Below are 22,912 nucleotides of genomic sequence, written 5' to 3' on the forward strand. Positions count from 1 at the left end.
GTAGAAACTGATGACCCCAAAGAGATGCGTGGAGTTTCCCATGTTGACATATGACGTGGATGGGACTGGGTTCTTCTGCATCACAGATTCATGTTCCTCCACTGCGTCTTATGCTACTGTGGAGTATACTTCAGAACAGGGAGGAAATAGTCAGGCATGTTTTTGCTGCCTGGCCTATTTTTCTTTGACAGTGAGTCAATTTCGTGGGTAAAACGAGAGGTTGTTCTTGGCGGTCTCCGTGGTCTCTTGTGGCCCTCTCATTCAGTGATTCTCTCTCTCTCTCTGAAGTTTTCTTTTATTCCCCTGTGGGATGAGGATGTAATGCGATGTGCTACGGTTTGAGAAAAACTTTCAAAGTCTTAGTGGATCCTAAATAGACTCGTTTAATCTACGCGGGGATTTGAATCCTCACATAAGACATTTTGCTTAATTAAGCCACATTCAAACATGAAAAAGTCATGTTCATACAAACCTAAGGATCAGATTTACAACTGCTGAGTACCTCGATGGTATGGATTAGTCTCAATTAGCCACATCCTGATTCTTGCTGAGAAAAGGTCACCAGATTTTTCATCCTTTACTTCCTTGAAATTCAAGTCAGCCAGCTCAACCATGGCCGAATGTTTAAAAGGACACTCGGTGTGTCATGAAGCTTTCATGGAAAGAGGAGGATTCATTCATTCATGTAACAAACACGTATCAAGCACATTGCACCACCTCGTGTATTAAACACAAGGGATCTTAAGACCAGTCTGCTTCCTGCCTCTTGAATGTGCAATTTAATGAGGTTTCAGGAGACTGGATAGTAATAGAACAGGCCAAGCATCATCATCTGGAAGCCTCAGAGAAGAGAATTTTGAACAAAGGAAGCAGCATCCCATAGTAGACATACGGTATGTGCCCTTGCTCTCTCCCTTAAGGTGACCTGTAGCTTTATTGCATTTATAAAAAATACATGCTCATCACAAAAATATTAAGGAAGACATACAGAAAGGAGATATTTGCAAATCACCCCACATGTTGTCATCCAAAAGAACCAGCATTAATATTAGGTGAAAATCATGCTAAATACTGTTTTGTGCATAGACACAGATTTAAGAATACATGAATACTCTAACCTAACATGTTTCTTTTAATTAAAAGAACCACGTTTCATGACACTTGGAGTTAACAATGGAAAAAAATAACATGAATTTGATGGTATGGCTGAGATCCAAATACATTTTTTTTTATTGCAGAAGATATAATTTCCTAAAAGGCTCCTGGAATGTTAAAGAAAAGACATTACAAAAACATGAAGAAATTTGAGTCATTATTATGTTTTAAGGTACTTTCGCTTTTTAGATGATGTCATTTGGCTCTCTCCTGTAAAAGATGGAGCCCTTCACACAGATTTCTCCCAACTTCACTTATCTGCAACTTCCAATTTTTTCAGTTATGTTGTTAATCCTTTTGACATTGCCAAGGCTGATGACATTTACGTTTTGTTCTGTGACCATGATTTTCACAGTTCTTAAGTATTAGTACCGTATTAAAACAGAGACAATGTTCATAGTCTTTTGACCACAATGGCTTCATTCCTGAATTGTGTGTTTTAACTTCTCTTTTGCATGCTGTTAGACATTAATGTACAAGTGCACCATGTGGGGAACCTGTTGAAATGCAGATGAAGAGGGGCACCTGGGTGGCGCAGTCGGTTAAGCGTCCGACTTCAGCCAGGTCACGATCTCGCGGTCCGTGAGTTCGAGCCCCACGTCAAGCTCTGGGCTGATGGCTCGGAGCCTGGAGCCTGTTTCCGATTCTGTGTCTCCCTCTCTCTCTACCCCTCCCCCGTTCATGCTCTGTCTCTCTCTGTCCCAAAAATAAAAATAAAAAAAAAAAACGTTGAAAAAAAAAAGAAATGCAGATGAAGATTAAGTAGGTTTGCAGTGGGGCCTGATATTCTGCCTGTGTTTCTAGGTGGTGCTGCTAAACCATAATTTTTGTCCTGAGAGCCTGATTTTCTAAAGAGCTCTGTTTCCTGAGTTCGTTATGGAGACCTACTGCATGTCCCCTTTAGAACAAACTCCTTGCTGGGCTGGGATTATTCCTGAATCATAGTTGTATACATATTCACCCATTTTCTTCTAGCATTAAATTTCATTTTGGAGAAACCTGAGACCAGCCAAAATTTCATTCTTTGTAGATAATTATTAAAGACTCAGGGGATGGGGAATCATTAAAAAAAATCTTTAATGTTCAGTAGTGTAGGCAAAATATGCCTCTTATAAATTGCTCGGTGTCACATACCATTCTAAAATGTTGTGTGCCTTAATTATGTAGACTCGGTTTTGTTTTTCCATATCAGAAAATTTTTCTTGTATTATATCTTTGAAAATTTTTATCTTTCCTGTCCTATGTGTTCACTTCTTTCTTGGAAGGAAAATCACTTTTTCTAGTTTAAACTAGTTTTATTTGTCTCCTGCAAATAATACCTTCTCTCTGATTGCTTGGATATTTTGGAGTTTTTAACTGTATCCACCCAGTTGATAACAAGCCTTTCTTTTAGATCAGATCTAATTGAGAACCATCTTTTGAAAGTATCATTTCAGTATCTTCCTGTTTCTCATTTCTTTCCTTGCATGTGCTAGCTTTCATTTATATTTTTATTTGTCACTACATCTTGTTTTTGAGATATTATTATTATTATTTTAAATGTGTTATAGTGAGGGTGATCTAATGGTTGAACATTTCTGTAAATCCCAAGTTAGATATCCTCCCTGGTGGAGGCCATTCAGCACCCTGCCCCGAATCTTTGACATTTAGTTGTCTCTTATTCCTTAACTCCTGACTTTGTTTTGCATTTTCTTTTTCTTTATTCTGCCCCCCATCCCGCCATGTTTGGACAGATAAATCCATGTCTTCTTGTCACTCTCATAACATGTACATGATTTCTTGACTCCTTTCCAACCAAAAAGGAGACTGTATGCACAGCCACAAGGTGAAGGCTGATTATGGAGGATTCTGTCTGCTTTTCCTCTGCCTGAGGTTATAGCGGGGTTGGGGTGTTAGGAGGGGGCTCACCTGGAGAGTGCCTTCTTTGTTATAATAGCTCCCAAGAGACTCTCAAGGGTATGTTAGATCTCCCACCTGCTCGCTATTTTTTTGGCCTAGAATGCATCCTATTTCTGTGTGAAGATAACTTCAGCTTCTGTACTTTCAACTCAGGTCCCTCCTAAATGGCATCATCTTTTCCTTTTCTTTTCCTCATTTCCTCCTTGAAAATTTTACTATGTTTTTCCTCATTAAAAGGGAAAAGTCAAGGATGCCCACTCAGTTTGCTCTTCCCCAGGTACTGAGAGGATTAGTGAGAACCACCCACTGGACAGCTTCTGGGTCTTTGTGTGGGCAAGAGGCTGGCCACACCGGGATGCTCTAGTTAAGGAAACCACCATTTTGTTTGTTTTGTTTTGTTTATATTTACTTCCCTGGGTTCTGGTTTTCCATTGCTGGCATGCTTGGAGGTGAACACTTTTGCTCTTGATTACATTTTATCTTTTCATCAAATTGGATGGTTATGTCCAAATGTTTCAATGCACTATTTTAAGATGAAAGGTCTCCATGGATGTGGTACATGGTGAGGGTATTATATTTGCATGACATTCCATAATCCTCCCACTAGAAGACCAGAAAAGATACACTGAATTAAACATCTGTAACCTTGTTTTTGCACTCAACTCCCTTCCTGACTGACAACAGGTACTCAGTAACCTTTACTGAATTAATGAGAGGTGTCAGGGGGAGGGAGGGAGGTCTACTGAGCAGGTGTTATGAGCCAGACATGCCTTACTTCATTTGATTTCGTTTCATCACAAAAACCGATCATGAGTAGATGCTCCTGGTTCTGTCTTTCGGATAAGGGTAGTGATGGGTGTATGGACGTACGACTTGGTCCGTGTAAATAGTCAGGGCAGAGCCCGATCACACAGGCAGGCCAGTGGGAATCCACCACCTGTGCCCTTCCATCACGACACAGTCCCAGCCTTTGGGAAAAGCGGACACAGCTAGATGGACCACTGAATGGCCCAGGGGTAGGATACAGCCCACAGATGTTTTGTATGTTGTAAACTTAAATGCAACTGTCAGTTATAAAATATTCACACGCAAATCTGGGTTGCAGCATGACATGAGAAGTGAAAAGCTCTAGTAACTCTGGGACTGTAACCTTCATGGGGACAGCTGACAATGACTGGATAGCAGTCATCCTTTTTAGGTGACACATACACTCTGTGAGGCACCGTGACCCTCTCCTGCTCCCTTCCCGCCTTCACATGCTTTGCCTTTGCAGGCATTTGGGTGTGCAACCCTGTCCCAGATCACCTTGTCCCGGGCCCTCTGCCCTTGCAGGTTGTGCCCAGTGCAGTGCATCATGGTTAGTCAGAGAAATCTCCCAAGTCCTCAGGGAGCCCCAGTCCTGATTGGAGCATGGTTCCAAGAGGCCTTGCTGACACCGAACATTGTCCCTGAGGATTCCTTAGGCTCTGCAGAGTCTGGAAGTGTCACTTTATGCAGCAAAGACTGACTGCATCCTCAGCAGGCTCTGCAAAGAAAGTGATCTAAGAGATGGTTTGCAAATCCTACCGGAGCAGCTCAGAGTTAGGCCCTGGTCTCTAGGGAGGACTCAAAGAGAGATCACCCTTGTGCATGTGGGGTTGTTTCCTCCCCACAGAGAGAGAATTAATGAGAGTCAGGAGAGGTCTGTCCTCAGGGTCTGGTGGGAGCTCCTCCTGAGGAAGGGGCTGCTGGGCTGCCTTCTCTGGGGGGACGTTCCAGAAGAGCAGTTATGGGAATCGTCACCCAGATTAGCACTCCAGGGAAAACAAGCCTCCCCTTCCATCTCTCTGCTCAGCCGCATGGGCTCTGTTAGCTGTGATCTGACTCCATCTCGCCAGGGGCAACCTTGCAACCCTGTCATCGCAGGAAGTCCCCTGTGCAGCCTGTGAATTATGGAGATTCCCTGGCTCTAACTGGATGCCATTGGGTAAGTATGTGGTGGAGTCATGCAATGTGCATATTTAATAAAAGTCATGTGTTTAATATGGATGGGCCAGAGTTTGAGGGGGGGGGTGTGTGAGAACCAATGTGGAAATTTCCAGAAAAGTCAAAACTGTAAAGACAGAAAGAAAGTCAGTGGTTGCCTCAGGCTGGGAATGGGTTCAGGGGTTGACTGTAGACAGACATTAGGGAACTTTATGGGGTGAGGGAAAGGTTGTAACACTGGATTGTGGTGATGGTCGCACGTCTGTATACATTAAAAGTCATCAAAGTGTACACTTAGAATGGGTGAATATTATGGTATATAAGTTAAACCTCCATAAAGCTCTTAAATGCACATACACGCCTGCACTCTGATGCAACAATACTATAATGATATAACGAGGGAGCAACATAGAAAAGTAATGAATGATGGTGATGATAGTCACAAGTAGAAGGATGATGGGGAACAATCACGGAGCAGTGTCTATGGGCCAGAGGGCGAGCCAAGTCCCTCCATGCATTTGCCATAATTTCTTAATCCTACCCATGAGATTCATCCCGTCACCACCCTCACCTTGCAGATGGGAAACTAAGGCTGGGGACCCGGTGATTGTCTCACAACATGCAGCGATGCAGGGGAGAACTGAGCTTCGAACACAAGTGATCTGATGCCAGGGAGGTAGTCCCTTTCTAACTGATTAATTCCGTTGGTCTGTCGCATGAGGCTCAGAGTCTGCCGTTAGGTAGGTGTGACATGTAGCTTTACGACGTGCAACGAGCTGATCCAGAGCATCTGCCTTCCTCTTGTCCCATCCTCAGACTGAAGACTATAGTTCCTGTCTCACAGGTTACTTGGAGGAAAGAAATGAGAGGAGGTAAGATAGGGAAAGCCTGGTACATGTGTACAAAGCTCTCCAATAAACACAGGTGTCCTGAACTTAGAAGATGTTGATCACTCAGCATAGATGCTGGTGCATCATCTGAGCCTAATAAACACGAGCTAATATAGAATTCTAAATGTTGCTGTCGTTTGTTTATCTAACAAGCACCTGAGCATTCAGGCCTGCCAAGCACTAGGAGAGTCACTGAATCCGACCTGACATAAACAATGGGACACAACCCTGCTCTCCGGGAACCACAGACGCGGCAGCTAGGGACCGTCGCGGGATGTTTGAGTGCCTCACAAGGTGTGGCTGGGGACTCAACTGTCCCGTTCAGTGGTGGCACACAAAATGAGGTCACTGTGACACAGAGATAAGGCGAGTCTTCACAAAGGAGCTGGCTGTTGTGCTCAGCCTTAAAGAATGAGAGTCTTTGTAGCTGACGTCTTTTTATGTCTGCAGCATCTGTTCAAACCGCAGGCAGCACCAAAGAAAAATTTGTCCCCCAGATTTGCAGATCTGTAGAACTCCTGGTTTTCCTTATTCTGCGAGGCTGCCTTATTTGTTCGGGGATCTTGGCGTCCCCCTTACCTCATCTCTTCCTTCTTACAAATCCCGATGGCCTCATTCTCAAGAGCGGAAATCCTCCAAGTGGAAATGGAGAGCTGACTTCTGGATGTCGCTGGTATCATTTCCCCCCTCCGCGCTGACTCCCCAAAGCTGGCATGCAAAATATGGCTTCTTGGGGACCCTGGGATCCAGCTTGTGACTCTGCGTGGGACGTCTTCTACATATCCCCTGTTGTGATAAAGCGAAAAGCTGTCCCTCCTACCTGCGGGGGGGGGGGGGGGACGGTTCACTCCTAGGAAAACTCACAAAGTCAGGTGTTTCTAAATGACTGTGATTTTGTTGTGCGGGAGGTAATTCCTTCCCCCTTGATTTACTGTTTTAAACTCCCAGAAACACATGGCTTCTGGGTAAGACAGAGTTGCATGTCTTATTTGTCTGGATTTCTCGATTGAGGGGAAAATGAGCAGAAGGTGAGGTTGAAGTTCCAAGTTTCATCAGGATAGCAGGAGAAGACGCTTCTCGGGAGCTGGCTTCCTTTAATTTTAAACTGCAAAAACTTAAAGCAGCGACTTCGAAACTGGTTCTTCTAATTCTTAATAATGGCTACCCGCCTCCCTCAATCTGATTGAAAATAGATCACTGAGTGGGGTGGGGAGACATTGAAGGCCAGGACCCAGAATATGTTAATTTTCCAAAGCATCCATTTCAGGAAGGGAAGACAGGGAAATTCTGTGCTCCTTAGCAAAAACCCTTGATGCGTGACACACCCTGACTTGCTCCAATGCCTCTGCCTCACATTTTATTAGACGAAAAGGGGACTCTGCTTTTTACGCAGGTGTGTGCGGTAATTTATAAAACATGTCCATAAATTACCTGATTCCTCATTCCGCTGTTACTCTTCCAATTGCCTTAATAGACCATAAAAATGGTAATGCCACGGTGAACCGTTAAATGCTCAGCTATTTAGCGCAGCAAGTTGTACAATTTGTAACCAGTTAAATCTAATTTTGAAGTAGGGTGGGGAAGGGAAGCCGCCTCCGAGAGTCCTGCAAGCTCACTTTCCTGGAGGGAACATCACTGATAACATTCTCCCCGGACTCTGAACACCTGCTAATGAAGCCACGTTCTCTAACAGCTAATGAGTTCAGCTGTTTTTATATAACTTAAAAATATGAGCCCCCCCCCCCCCACACACATTCTTTGTCTTTCTTTTGTGAGATTGTTTGGAACATCCAAGGGAGTTGGCGATCCAAGCCAATAAGTAGACTGACCCGATCACTTAAGTACTATTTGAAGTGTTTCTGGCAACCCTTTCCTCTGACACATGGGCTACACCTTGAATTAAGTACAAAATCTAAACTGACACTAAAAGGGTGAAGTGTGGGTTTGTTCCTATTAAATACTATGTGTCCAAAATGAAAAAAAGAGAACTGTACAGATGAGAAGGATAATTCACAGAGAGGCAGGTAGTAATAAGTTTGGCAGGGAAGGTGGGACATGTCCAGAAGTCTGTCTTACCAAGAGCTTACACTTTATTCACTGAGTGGTGGGGGGGTGCACGGAAGGAGTTTGAAAGGGGAAGATCAAGCTGGTGGCACCATGTGGAGAGGGAAGTCTTGGAGTGCTTGCCAAGGATTCCTCTCAGAAATGTGAAGGTGAGAAGTTGTGTTAGGCAGAATTCTAAAGTGACCCTCAAACTCCAACCCCAGTGTCCTACACTCTCATATAATTCCCTCACCTTGAGTGTGGATAAAATCTGAGAATATAAAGAAATATCAGTCCTATAACTAGGTAACTAATCTATTGATTTTGAGGGAGTAACAAAGGAGATTAACTAGGTGGGCCTGGTCTAATCAGGTGAGCCCTTCAAAGAAAAGGTAGCATCAGAGAGATTCCCTCTGTAGGTCTTGAGGACAGAGACAAACAACTCTGTGGGGAGTTGTTGTTTTCCTTTAGGTCCTATGAACACAAAGAACTGAATTCTTCCAACAACTGGTGATTTTGGAAGAGGAAATTAAACCTTGGTGAGATTCTAGCCTGACACTTGATTTCAGGTTTGCGAGACCCAGACTAGAGGAGCAACCATACTGGGCCCGGACCTTGGAACTTCTGGGCTGATCAGTTGTTTTAGTGGCTAAATCTGTAGTCACTTGTTATGCAGCAAAAGAAAATAAATACGGGCTCAGAATAATGGGAGGCCATCAGCCTACAAGATTCATAATATCTTAAACAATGAAGTTTTATTTAAGGTATATATAGTGAATCCAGTGACCTGTTGACAAAATGTTCCTGAGCTGAGGTCTTTCAGATTTACTTTACTGAACGTATATGATGTTTCCCTAATCTCTGTAATCAATATCTCTATAACCACTACCCTAGTCCTTTCTCCCTGCACCCCCCCCTTCTCAATCATGTATCATTGAAACCTGGTAAGATTTTATTCCATATGTAAGACTTAGATGAAGGTATGCTTTCATACAGCAGAGGAGGGATTTACTGGGGAATGGTGACTCCCCAGATCTCTGGGTTCCCACCACATGGAATTTGCTTAGGTGAAATTTCCTCTGGACATTGTCCAGAGAAGGTGTTCTCCCTATTGAAAGAAATTCTTTACTGTTGCATTTCTGGCAGGTTTGCTCTGATATGCGGTAAGCCCTGGCAGTCTGGATTCAGACTGAATTCAGATCCTGATTCCAACTCTCAACCTCAATTTCCAGATTTTTTTAAATGCCAAGAACATGTCTATCTTAGAACATTTGGTGGTGGGGGGGGGGGATGGAATGACTAAATAAGATGACAGAAGCCACTTAGAATAATGCTGAACATTGTAAAATACTCACTGATAAATCAGTTGAGATGATGGTAATGTGATGATTCATCAAAAGATTGCACATGTAGTAGGGGTTCTCTGAGTGAGTGAATGAATGAATGAATGAATGAATATATGAAGAGCCTTGGTGATGACACCTGAGGCCAGTTTATGAATTAAACATGAAGACGTGGAACTGCCAGAAGAATTTGGGATGATTATCTTGAGCTCATTCAGGAAGGTAGAGGGGAGGCCGTGTTATTTCCAAAGGTTGCTTGGTGAGTCTGAGATTCTGACCAAGGGAGAGGGGAATTTTGTTGTGTTGTGTTGTGTTTTGTTTTGTTTTACTATGGGAATTGGCTGCTTTGTACCACCAGTCTGTGATCTCCAGATACATCTGTCAACACATGCAGCTTAAGTGAGCCCAGATGCCCACCTCCTTAGGTTGACTTCTTAGCATCCAAACTCCTTGGCACAGGGGCCTGCAGGACATGACACTTGAGTCAGTAACTCTCCCTTCCTTAACCATCACCAACCCTTTGGAAGAACTTAGACTTTATCGTCAAATATTTATTCAAGCCCAGCCTTGCAGACCTCACTAACATCCTGTTCCATCAGACCAATATTGTATCCCATACTCTAATTTTTAATGTGTTGATGCCATATTTTAAACCTGAGAGGGCGACCTTATTTTCCATCCCTTCAGGTAGGGGGGCACTCAGACTGGCCATTCTATCCCGTCTATAGAATAAATCATACAAACTGAATAGACCTAGTGAGATTATAACACCAAAGCCAAAATGGATTTTGCCCAAAGTCATTCTAGACCAAAGACAATTCACAGACAGAGAAATGAATATTTTTCCTTTACTTTTATGATCTGAAAGATTTATGGACCATGACTTTAAAAGCCTATTTAAGTTTTTAAGTTGTGTAGAAGAATGCCCTGCTTTTTAGATGTATGCTGAAGAATTCAGCAATGAAGTGTCATGATGTCTGCAACTTACTTTCAGCTACATCAGCAAAAAAACACATATGCATATACATAGATGGAGGGAGATAGGTAGACATCAAGCAAATGTGAGTGGGATGTGTATTATGCATTCAGACAATTAGACATTATACTACTCTTTCAATGTTTCTCTATACTTGAAAATAATATGACACTGGAAAGAAATTCCAGATGTGTTTAGTTCCATTTTGTGCATCCAAAGGACCGTTGGCTCTTTACTTTCTTCAGTGATGCCAATTCTAACCAGGTTGATGTATGGAAGCTTTCACTGGATCCGCCTTCCAGTATCCATTTGTGTTTTGTTTTTTTATTCTTTAATCTGCATAGCTGTTTTGTCCAACCCTCTTCTTAGAACATGGATTTACTTTTTGCTTTTAATGTAATTTTACACTTAATATGAGTAGGCTTCCTTTGGCTGTGTCTTTTCACTGATGTCTTATTTAATAAATCAAAAAATATCTCTAGCCCCCACGATGAAGCCCATCTAACACGCAGTTTCTCATTAGGGTAGGAATATCTCTAACTTTCCCCCTGCTATGCTGCCACACAATGGCTTTGCGTTTAGTGGTGGTGGCGTAGAAGTTTCATGGAATTAGATCGAACTCAATTTGGTCCTCTTTGATCTGAGCCTCTTAACATAATTTTCTTGTGTTTGACCCAATGAAGATCATGAAGTAGAAAATTTGAGAAAACCTGATGACTGAAATTTGGTTGGTTTTTTTTTAACCTAAAAAGAAACCAAAAGGACTATTGCAAGATTTTTTAAAGAAATGATGTCTACGAGACAAGACATATCAGAATCAACCAACCAGAAAGGCACCTTGGCATTACTTCCTCAAGAGGACACAGTTGAACAGGCAGAAGGACACTGATCCCGCAGAGAGAAACAGAAAGACAATAATTGTCGTGTTAGCAACTTAATTCTCAGGGAAGTCGCTTCTCTGAGCACATGTGCATTAAGCAATGATAGTTGCTTGGGTCCCCAAGGGGTAACGAGGTGTTATCATTGGAGAAGACATGGACCAGAGGAAGTTCCCCTGAAGATTTGCTGATTCACTTAATCCTCGTAACAATGCTTTAAGGTTAATGGCATTATCCCCAAGTTCAAGGTGCAGAAACTGAGGCTCAGAGGTTAGAATAATGTGCTTAATAATAGCTGGTTAGTGACACAGCTGGATCCTCACATGGGTCCTTTAGACTTCAGAGCCTGATCTCACTCATAAGCATAAAAAGGGAACTTAGAAATTACATACTCCAAGCACCCTTTCCTTTCTTCCCTAACACTCGATTCCTAAACGTTGTGTTTCTGTGTCCACCTGCTGATGGACATTTGGGTTATTTCTACACATGTGCTATTATGAATCACACTGCTATGAACATTCATGTGCAAGTTTCTCAATGTTCTCAATTCTCAATTGAGAACAATTCTCAATTCTCAATTCTCTTGGGTATCTGTGTGGGCATGAGATTGCTGGGTCAATTGGTAACTTTATGTTGAACTTTTGGGCACACTGCCAAACTGATTTCTATGGCAGCTTCACTATTTTGTGTTCCTACCAGCAGTGCATGAGGGTTCCATGAGGGTTCCATGAGCGTTCCATGTTCTTCATGTTCTTGCCAATGGTTATGTGTTTTCTGATTATAATCATCTGGGTGGGTGTGCAGTAGTATTTCATTGTGAGTTTAATTTGCATTTCCTTAATGACTGGTGACGTTGAGCATATTTTCGTGTGCTTGCTGGTCATTCATAGATCTTTGGAGAAATGTGTATTCAAGTCTTTTGCCAACTTTTAATCAGGTTGCTTTCTGTTGTTGAGTTTTAAGAGCTCTTTTACCTGGTCTGACTACTCTTATCAGACGTATGATTTGCAAATACTTTTTCCCATTCTGTGCTTTTGTTTTTACTTTCTTAACAGTGTCTTTGCCACACAAAAATGTATAATTTTGATGGAGTCCAACGCATTTATTTCATGTATGTTTCATGAAGACAGACATCTCAGCTTTAAGAGGTTTTATTGTTTTAACTTACATTTAGGTCTTTGATCCGTTTTGAGTTTTTTATATGGTGTGAGATAGGGGTCGATGTTCATTCTTTTGCATGTGGACCTCCAGTTGTCTCAGCACCATTGGTTGAAGAGACTATACGCACCCTTGCCAACTATTTCTCAAATTTGCTTTTATAGCTTCTTGTAATTCTCTTATTGAGTTGGGGACATATATACAGCAGATATGGTTTTGATATGGACACAAGCAAATACATGTACACATGTAAATAAATACATATCATATATTTATCAATATATATTTTATATATTTTTAAAAAACAATTTTTTAATGTTTTTATTTATTTTTGAGACAGAGCATGAGCAGGGGAGGGGCAGAGAGAGAGGGAGACACAGAATCCGAAGCAGGCTCCAGGCTCTGAGCTGTCAGCACAGAGCCCGACGTGGGGCTCGAACTCATGGACTGTGAGATCATGACCTGAGCTGAAGCCGGATGCTTAACCGACTGAGCCAGCCAGGCGCCCCTATGTTTTATATGTTAATATGCTTATTAATATATATTTATCATATGTGTAGCCGACCTGAACAATGCAGGGTTAGGGGGCTGACCTCCCTCCTCCCGTGTAGTAGAAAATCTACGTATAACTTTTGACTCCCCAAAACCTTAACTACTAATAACCTGCTGTTGACTGGAAGCCTTACCAATAACACAGTTGACTAACACATACTTTGTATATTGTATGTATTATATACTGCATTCATACAATAAAGTAAGCTAGAGAAAAGAAAATGTTATTAAGAAAATCACAAGGAGGAGAAAATGTTTACAGAGTTATACTGTATTTATTGAAAAAAAAAACCCTGCCTTTAAGTGGACCCACACATTTCAAACCTATGTTGTTCAAGGGTCAATGTGTACATATATACACTCACATGTGTGTGCGTAAATGTGTGCCTGTACATACAATTTTTTAAAAGATCAGAAGTTTTTAGGGCATCTGGGTGGCTCAGTCAGTTAAGCATCCAACTTCAGCTCAGGTTGTGATCTCGCAGTTTGTGGGTTCGAGCCCCATGTCAGGCTGTGGGCTGACAGCTTAGAGCCTGGAGCCTGCTTCAGATTCTGTGTCTCCCTCTCTTTCTCCCCTTCTGCCACTCACGCTCTGTCTCTCTTACAAATAAACATTTAAAAAACCCAGAAGTTTTTAGATTTATATATTTTTTTAAATAGATAAAACTGTACATGACAACTGCACCATTTGAGATTTTCTGATAGAGCTAAATAAAGATGGGCAAAGTGGTACGGATTGGAGTACATTGGTAGTTATTAAATTATTACATTAATTCCATCTTCTAATGGAACTCACTCCTACTTGCCCTTTTATAGCAACCAAGACCCTGTCATTAGTATAAAACTTGTTGAAGAAGAACATCATTTGGCTCAGCAGAAGTATCAACTTCAGCAATGGAGAGATAAAGCAAGCATGGAAAGGCAGGCTGGGAGAAGGTGCAGGAAAAGGACACGCTGGCCCTTCTGGGTCTGTTTGGCCAGTAGATGATGCTAGTCTGTATGGCAGAATTGGGAAAACCTTAAGATGATCTCTTCTCCCATAGTATTCATTGTGGGGGCTTGGGGCTCTGAGAAGCACAGCACAATGAAAGAACATAAAAGTTGGAGTCAGACAGACTTGACTTTGAATCCAGGTCTTGCCATTTATTTACCTCTGTGACCTTGAGCATGTAGACTTTACTTCTCTAAACTGTTTTTGTCCATTAGGAAAATGACGTGATGATACTTTCATGGAAGATCTGTAAGGACTGTGAACAAAATATGTTAAACAGATAGCTCAATACGTGCACCAAGGAAGCATTTGATGCAAAGAAAGGTGTTGTTCTTATTTATAACTGTTACTTAATTTCCACTAAACCTTGGGCTTGGGATCTTCTATGCAGCCCAGAGATACTGGCTCAAACATTATTTACATAGAGAAACCTTATATGGTACTCGCCCAAGGACATGCACATGAGTCTCTCTGCTCCATATCTGTGGCTCTCCCACCCAACATTCTCAGAAAACCAAGCACTTTTCTTCTTACTACTCATCAACAGTGTACCATTACACATGTGTGCTCTCCACTTAAATGTTGAATTTACTATTTTTTCTTTTTTATTGAAATATAAATTATATACAATAAAAGTCATCCACTCTAGTGCAGTTCTGTGAGTTTTGACAAATACAATTGAGTTACCACCACCGAAATCAATACATAGAACATGTTTATCACCCCTAAAACTCCTTCATGTGCCTTTGAAGTCAACCCTTCTCTCCACCCCAACCCCTGCCAACCACTAATCTGTATTCTGTCTATATAGTTAGCTATTTCAAACTGTCATAAAAATGGGATCATACGGTGTACATAACAGTTTGAGTATGGCTTATTTCACTAAACAATGAATCTGCAATTCATCTCTGTTGTTGAGTGTATCCGTAGTTTATTGATTTTTATCGCTGAATAGTATTCTATTGAATGGCTGTACCACTTTTGTTAAACATTTGCCCAGTGAAAGACACATGGATTCTTTCCAGATTTGAGCAGTTGTAAACAAAGCCACTGTCAACATTCATAGGCAATTTTTGGTGAAACCATAACTTTTCATTTCACTTGGGGAAATGCCTAACAGTGGAATTTCTGGGCCTTGCTGCAGTATTTCGTTTCTTAAAAAAATAGAATGCCTAAGGCAAATGGTGGTTTGACAAACGTGAATTATAAGAACATGAATGTTCTTTATAATATTCTATATACTTTTCTTATGCTTAAAACATTTCAAAATATTTTTACTGTTTATTTTTGAGAGAGAGAGAGAGAGGGAGGGAGGTAGATCGTGAAGAGAGAGGGAGACAGAATGCCAAGCAGCCTCACTACTGTCACTGCAGAGCCCTACATGGGGCTCAAACTCACGAACCATGAGATCATGACCTGAGCCAAAATCAAGAGTTGGACACTTAACCAACCAAGCCACGCAGGCACTCCCCCAGAATATTTTTTAATAAATAAAAGTTATATAATATATGTCACTCAACAACTCAGATGATATGTGCACTGGTAATCATATCAAGGAATGGAACATGGGCTTTGTCACAGTGATGAAATCCTTTTGTACCTAAAGATGCTAATAATTTTAGGGGCGCCTGGGTGGCGCAGTCGGTTAAGCGTCCGACTTCAGCCAGGTCACAATCTCACGGTCCGTGAGTTCGAGCCCCGCGTCGGGCTCTGGGCTGATGGCTCGGAGCCTGGAGCCTGTTTCCGATTCTGTGTCTCCCTCTCTCTCTGTCCCTCCCCGTTCATGCTCTGTCTCTCTCTGTCCCAAAAATAAAATAAACGTTGAAAAAAAAAATTAAAAAAAAAAAGATGCTAATAATTTTAACCGTTCCACCACCAAAACTTCTTAATGATTCTATAAATAGAAATGAATCAACCTTATCTAGCACCATGGGATGGTGCAAATCTTTCTTATGGCTCCATGTTCCAGGTGCTACTAAACTCCACGTATATTCCTACAAGTTCTTTCCTTTTCCACCTTCTTTCCTTTTTCCCTTTTCTACTTCCCCTCTGCCTCTACCTGACCATGGTCCCACCTTCAGTCACTTATTATCTTCCCTCATACCTGTTCTTCTAAAAGAGCTTTTCAGAAAGGGCAGGGCTTTTCCAAGGCATTAACCTCTTTTATGAATGTAGATCACGATTGTATCTGATGAGCCGCCTCCCCACCTGGGGTGAGGAGGGAGGGTCACAAGGAAGGAGCAAGGAGACAGGAAACCTGTAGTTTTCAACCACAACAAAAGGTGAAGTGTCAGAGAATCACATCCTCCCATGAAATCATCAGGCAGTAAGGAGTCCCATGGCCACCACCAGCCACCTGGAAGGTGACAGTGGGGACACTTCCAGGCGGAAAATGCTTTTTGTAAAGTGCCTTTGGATTATGTTACAGAAAATGGCATTAGCTGTGGTGGTGATAAATGGTCTTTTAAGCCTACAGAACATTCATCAGCTTAGCACTTGGGCCCTTCAGGTAATGCAAAGAGTGAACATTGGCTCGAACATGAAATATGGGCCAGTTCACCATCCACTGACTAAAATGTTTCATCTGGTAATCACTCTGGAGCAAGATTTATTTTCGGTTTCACAAACATCTTTTTAATTTAAATTAGATTTAAGGTATCCTCTCCCTCCATCTTCTGTCTTCTTAGAGTTTTGCATTTGCTGGCTTTTTTTTTTTTTTTCATTAACCCTGTAATCATCTTCCAGTCAAGTGTTTCCAAAGAGGAGATTGTATGTGGGGCATCCATCACAGCTTCCCTCAACCCTCTTCCCATGTGCCCATCACCAGCATTACCCCTGTGCCCCATGATTCCAGGAGGCTCATCTCAGTTAAGACTGGGTCCCCCTTGCCTTTGCAGGGGTCTGGCATCAGCAGGCACTCACTGAATGCTAAGTGAGTGAACTGAGTTATCTTTCTGTGTGCCATGTGCCTGTATCCTGAGGGTGTGAGGTTGACATTTGGCGGGAAATTACGCAGGCAGGCAAGATGGAAAGAAAGAGGAAAAGAAAGAGAAAGCAAGCTGTGTCCCATGACCAGTCTAATGGAACACTATTTTCAAGAGAATGAGAAGTGGCTCAAAGAGAACATTTTGGAAGGGGTAAAGAATCTTTAAGATAGGTAACAAGATCACATCACACGGTGTGCTGAGCAGTCCCACAGATAGACTCATTTCTTTGCTAATTTCTAGAATAGTTACTTGATGTATTCTCCCCCCCCACCTACGGTTCTTTTCCATTTCTGAATGTAGTCTTTTCATCCATTTCAATGTCCTTAAAGCAACTTAAATATAACAATACTTTAAATTTAATGGACCACACACACACTCCACTGTTCTGTCATCTTAACCATTAAAAAGGTCTCTGTTTTTCATTAGATTTTCTCAAGGATCATGTTCCCTGGAGGCCCCGTTTGGAGCTCCAAATAGAATGATATTTGTTTGCATGTAGTAGAGAAACATTATCTAATATTGAGACGGAACTCCTCAGAGAAGATGCCCCCGGCTTCCCACGTTCTGCCCCAGGATTTATGCGGGCGAGGTGTGTTCAAATGTATTGCAGCATCTACTCTGAACGCCATCAGTGTCTATGGGTCCTGCTTTTTGTTTACTTGTGGATTGAGTCTGTATCTCCATAGCTTCAGAAGCAGCTGCGTATGTAGTATCCAAGAGCAACTTGATCTGGCATGATTCGGGAAAGAAGCCCGCAGAAGTTAATTTGATAGGTATTTCGGTCTTGCAGTTCAAGTTAACGCTTATTTACTGGAACTGTGTCACATTCCAGACACTGCCAGGTGACGTGCTATATACTGGGTGTCCCTGGAGTTGGAATGCCAAAGAGAACTTAGGGCCGGGGCTGAGCTGTCCTCACCCCATCTAAACCCAGGTTATCTCCCTGTGCGAAACCACCCCCATGAACATACAATCTAATACTTAAAATGAAGTGCTTGCTATGAAAACACAGCTTTGAGATAATTCCCCACATGCTCTTCCTTGAAGACAGGGTCTCTCACAGAAATTCATCAGCCACCTCTGAGAACACATAGTAAAAAGCAGATAGTGTTAATGGCTGTGGGGAGGTATACAGCAGGTACTCTGTAAGCACAGAGAAGGGTGCTCAGCCCTGTCTGGTAAGTAAGAAAAGCCTTCTTGGAGAAGCTTACTGATTCAAATGCCAGTATGTGGGTACAATTTTCAGGCATTCTGTACCTCTGTCCTTCACTTAAAATCGGAGGATACTATAACAAAATATCGTAGATGGAGTGGCTTGTAGACAACAGAAATGTATCCCTCCCGGTTCTGGAGGCTGGAAGTCCAAGGTCAGGGCGCTAACACAATTGTGTTCTGGTGAAGGCGTCTTGCTGGTTGCAGCTGGCCAACTTCCTGCTGTGTCTTCATGTGTCCTCATGTCCTGGAAGGGGCCAGAGAGCTCTGTGGGGCCTGGTTCATCAGCACACTAATCCCCCATGACCTAATCCCTTCCCAAAGGCCCTACTTCCAAATGCCATTGCACTGGGGGCCCAGATCTCAACATAGGAATTTTGGAGGGACACAAACCTTCAGTCCAGGGCAATGTTTAATATCACCCATGTCATTGACCTCCATTAGGACACCAATTTCTGTGCTCACTGCCAGTACACAGATATTCTCAGGCTTTCTCCATACGGAGCACTTGGCTGTCCTTCCCCAAATATCCCCAAACTGTGACACCTCCTTATGTCTTCATTCAACTCTGTCTTCACTTGCCTCTACCTGCCATCTACTCAATTCTGTCCACACTGGGCAAAAAAAAACCAAATCTGAATTCTTTCATGTGAATTGTGTAGAAATATGGTCAGAGTGAGACTGAAACAAAGTATATACCATTTGTAGTAGTCATTTTGTCCTTTGTTGAGGGTGGAGGTTGAGGTCAGAAGGCCTTAATTCCCTTGGAACATTCCACATTTATGTGCTTTCAAAGAGCTTTGTTTTTTAAACCAGTTAGTTTGGGAAATCATCCTTCCTTCCTGCAACTCTAGGTCAGAGACACAGAAAGAACCCTGCAAAATAGGCATCCAGAAAGTTCTTAGTTGTTTTATTTTTTTTCTCTTACTTTATTTCTCATCCCTGTTTGGGATCTAAATCTAAATTTAGAATCTACAGAGGGAGCCTAAGTAGTAAGTGGTTACTAATCGAACCATCAGCCAGCCTAATTGTATGGACTTTAATCACCGAGAACCATACTTACACAAATTTATTCTTCCTTTCTTATTTACTCCAAAACCCTGGGGGAGGAATTGTTGTCATTTGGGTCCTGGTCCACCTTCACCCTGATAGTTTTTAAGAACATTAGTCATTCACCCCTCCAAGCACTGGCCTAAAATCACTCAAGAGGTAGGTCAAAGTTGACTGCAACCTGGTTCTCTTTGGTGGCTATCAGTTAGAACCTTTTCTCGTCTTTTGTCTTTTCGTTTCCTCTGCCAGTCTTCTACCTGCTGTGGACATTCTCTCTCCAGCTTCCATGTTCCAACTCCGGGGACATATGTCTAACAGACATAATTTCTGCTAGATTATTAACTGGCAAAAAATAAGGATGATGTCAAGCACTCTTTCTGTTCCTGACACCTTGTTGAATAGTGTTGGGTTCCTAATTGGTGCTGCATTGTTTCTGTTGCTGCTGTAACAAATTACAGCAAATTTAGCAGCTTGACACAATAGAAATGTGTTACCTCCCAGCACTGGAGATGAGAATCCAAAATGGGCCTCACTGGGTGAAAATAATTTCATATGTAGCACCTACTACATTTCTATTCATCATCATAAGATTTATATCAGAAAATAGCATTCCTAAATAGACCAGCATGAGAAAAGAAACATGGAGATCCACTGGGGAGCAAGGGAAGAATTTACCTCAGAGACAACTCTCTGATTGCAGTGATTAAAAACTGAGCTACGGTGGGGCGTCTGGGTGGCTCAGTTGGTTGAGCGTCCGACTTCAGCTCAGCTTTGCGGTTTGTGAGTTCAAGCCCCACATCAGGCTCTGTGCTGACAGCTCAGAGCCTGGAACCTGCTTCAGATTCTGGGTCTGCCCGTCTCTCTGCCCCTCCCCTGCTCATGCTCTGTCTCTCTCTGTCTCAAAAATAAATAAAAACACTTTAAAAATTTTTTTAAAAAACTGAACAATGGTGTCATACAAATTTGCAATGGAATCCTGACTAGAGACTAGCCATGATGAGTAAGTCACTTCACCTCCCTAATCTTCAGTTTCTCAATGTGTAAAATGGGGATAAAATGTAATCGCCACATCATTCCGTGAGGTTAATTTATGAGGATTACATGAATTAATAGATCTAAAGGGCTTGGCGTTGTGTTTGGCACATAATATTTATTCAATAAATTTTAGTGATTAGTATTCACGGCAGACTATGTTTTGCAATTTATAAGTGAGGAAAGAGTTGAAATTAGACCAGAATTGCTTCCCCAACAAACACACACACACTGTATGTCATTTAAAATTTGATGCATAAAAGTATACCTAAAGGAACATAGGTGTATATATGTATATATGGAACTTTCATATATATATATATAGTTTCAGTCATAAGGTTTTACATTGCCAAATATGCCTCTTATATTTATTTTCTTTGAGTCATAAACTAAAGACTCTCCCAAACTATTGCTGTATACTGGCTTCAGCCAATTTTTCATGCTCTGCTGAAAAGTAAAATTAAAAAAAAAAATGAGGCCCATGGTAACCAAGGTCTAAGCAATGCTTTTTGTCTGTGTCCCCTCTTAAAGAATACAGGAAGTGTTAGCACAATCAATTATCTGAGAAATCTTACTCCATGTTTAATGTTGTTGCACCCAGCTTACTCCATTACTTTTGGCCCCATAGCCCTTGTTTTTAATAAACATATTTAATAATCAGGTTGTTTGAAACTACAAGCAACAGAAACCCAACTGTAATATACTTGATCAAGTGAACAGATTTACTGCGCCAAATGATTGCATTCAAAAAGGGTGGAGTTCAGGCATGGTTGACTCCAGTGACCAAATCATGTTGTTGGTCAGTCTCCAAATTGTGCTCTTCTCTGTGTGCATGCAGTTCATTCTCAGGAAGGCTTTTCTTAAGTGGTTAAACACAGACAATACCAGCTCTAAGATTTCGAGAAGAATAGGAATCCCCAGAAGACAGGGAGTAAAGTTCATTTTTCTTTTTATAAATTTTAAGGCAAGTGTCAAGATCTCCTTTAGGAGCCCAGATTGGGCACTATCACTGAGGCCAGAATGATATAATGATGCAGTGTTTTAATTGGTTCAGCTTGGGTCAGATGTCCACCTTGAGAGCCATGCTTATCTAAAGCATAAAGACTTAGAATAGGAAGGAACATGGCTCCCATGAGAAATCCAAGCATTCAAGAGGCTACTTCCAAAGGGGAGTAGATGATGGATACAATCATTTCTTTCTCTTCTTTCCTTTTTCTTCCTTCCTCCCTTCCTTCCTTCCCTCCTTCTCTTCCTACTTCCTCTCTCTCTCTATTTCTCTCTCTCTCTCCTCCCTCTCCTTCTTCCTCTCCCTCTCCCTCCCCCTCCCTCCCTGATACGTTTCCTAACCCTCAGGGACCAAAGGGTTAATTCCCAAGCAGCCCCATTGCCAACAAGACCATCTAAGATCATCGCTTTGCCAGAAACGGCTCCATGCTGAATTTGCAGAAAGGTTTAATTTCTCCTCTGAAGCTCTGAACAAGGTTGTTAAGAGGCCCTTTCAAGTTCTCCCTCTGGGAAACTCCACAAACAGCTGCATGGAGAGGAAGGAGAGGAGGCACAAAATGATTTGGAACTCAGGCTGTACACCTTTCGGCAGCCCCAGTCTCTATCTGGGCAATCTTGATGTTGAGCAGCAGTAGGCAGGGGAAGGTGGAGGCCGAAGGTTTTCAACAAAGCTCACTGTTGGGGCGCCTGGGTGGCTCAGTTGGTTAAGCAACCGACTTCAGCTCAGGTCATGATCTCATGGTCTGTAAGTTCAAGCCCCGCGTCAGGCTCTGTGCTGACAGCTCAGAGCCTGGAGCCTGGTTCGGATTCTGTGCCTCCCTCTCTCCTGCTCATGCTCTGTCTCTCTCTGTGTCAGAAATAAATAAAAACATTAAAAAAAAATAAAAAACAAAACAACAAAAAACAAAAGCAAAGCTCACTGTTGATTGGACGTATCCCTGGGCATGCCCTGTGCAGCCATATCAGAGATCCAAAATAAGGCTGCTATCCAAGAAAAGTACTGATTTACTTTTGGATAAGGATTGGGTGGTCAGTAAACATTTTATGGTGACTGGGAGAGGGATGCTGTTTTCTCAGCTTGAAGAAACATACGTAGCATATGAGACCTCTCGCTGGGTTTCATGTGACACGTGCTCCCATAAAGCGCTCTGAGTTTGTGGCGTGCACACTTTGTTTGGGATGCATAAGTCACTGTAGGAGCCATGAGCCAGAAAGGAGCGAGGAAGTGGGAAGCAGGGTATAGAGAGTTAACTAAACCGATTCACTGGCTCGCCAGGGAGAATTCCCTTGCCCTCCCTGGGCTTCACTTCATCATCCCACAACTGAGAAAGTGACGCTAGACCATCTCCTCTCACAGGTGGACCCTTCCAGTGTGGGCTCTGTGTTGAGGATTCCACAGTCATGTCCTCCCTCTGCAAGAAGTAATTAGCAACCGAGTTGGAATTTATGTGCCATTGCCATGGGAAAGAAGGGTCAGCGGCCCATTTTCTCTTTGCTGTCCCTGGAGCAGAGGATATCTGTGATCCCTTCTACATTGGACAATTCTGCCCTTCTAAACACTCTAATATTTTCTTCGATGCTTGACAGTAGAGAATTATTTTCAGCCTCTCTCAATCATCTTAAATGTTAAGCCCACACCAGTCTTCTGCAGAAATACTGCATCACAAACTTTTGTTCACATCGATACTGAACACATATATAAAGCACAGATTGTTCCATTCGCCAAGGTTTCCAGCCTCCCTCTGCCGCGTGTTGCTGTAAATGAACTCTGCAGTA

The sequence above is a fragment of the Panthera uncia genome, chromosome E3 (genome assembly GCF_023721935.1).
Source record: "Panthera uncia isolate 11264 chromosome E3, Puncia_PCG_1.0, whole genome shotgun sequence".
Taxonomy (NCBI): Eukaryota; Metazoa; Chordata; class Mammalia; order Carnivora; family Felidae; genus Panthera; species Panthera uncia.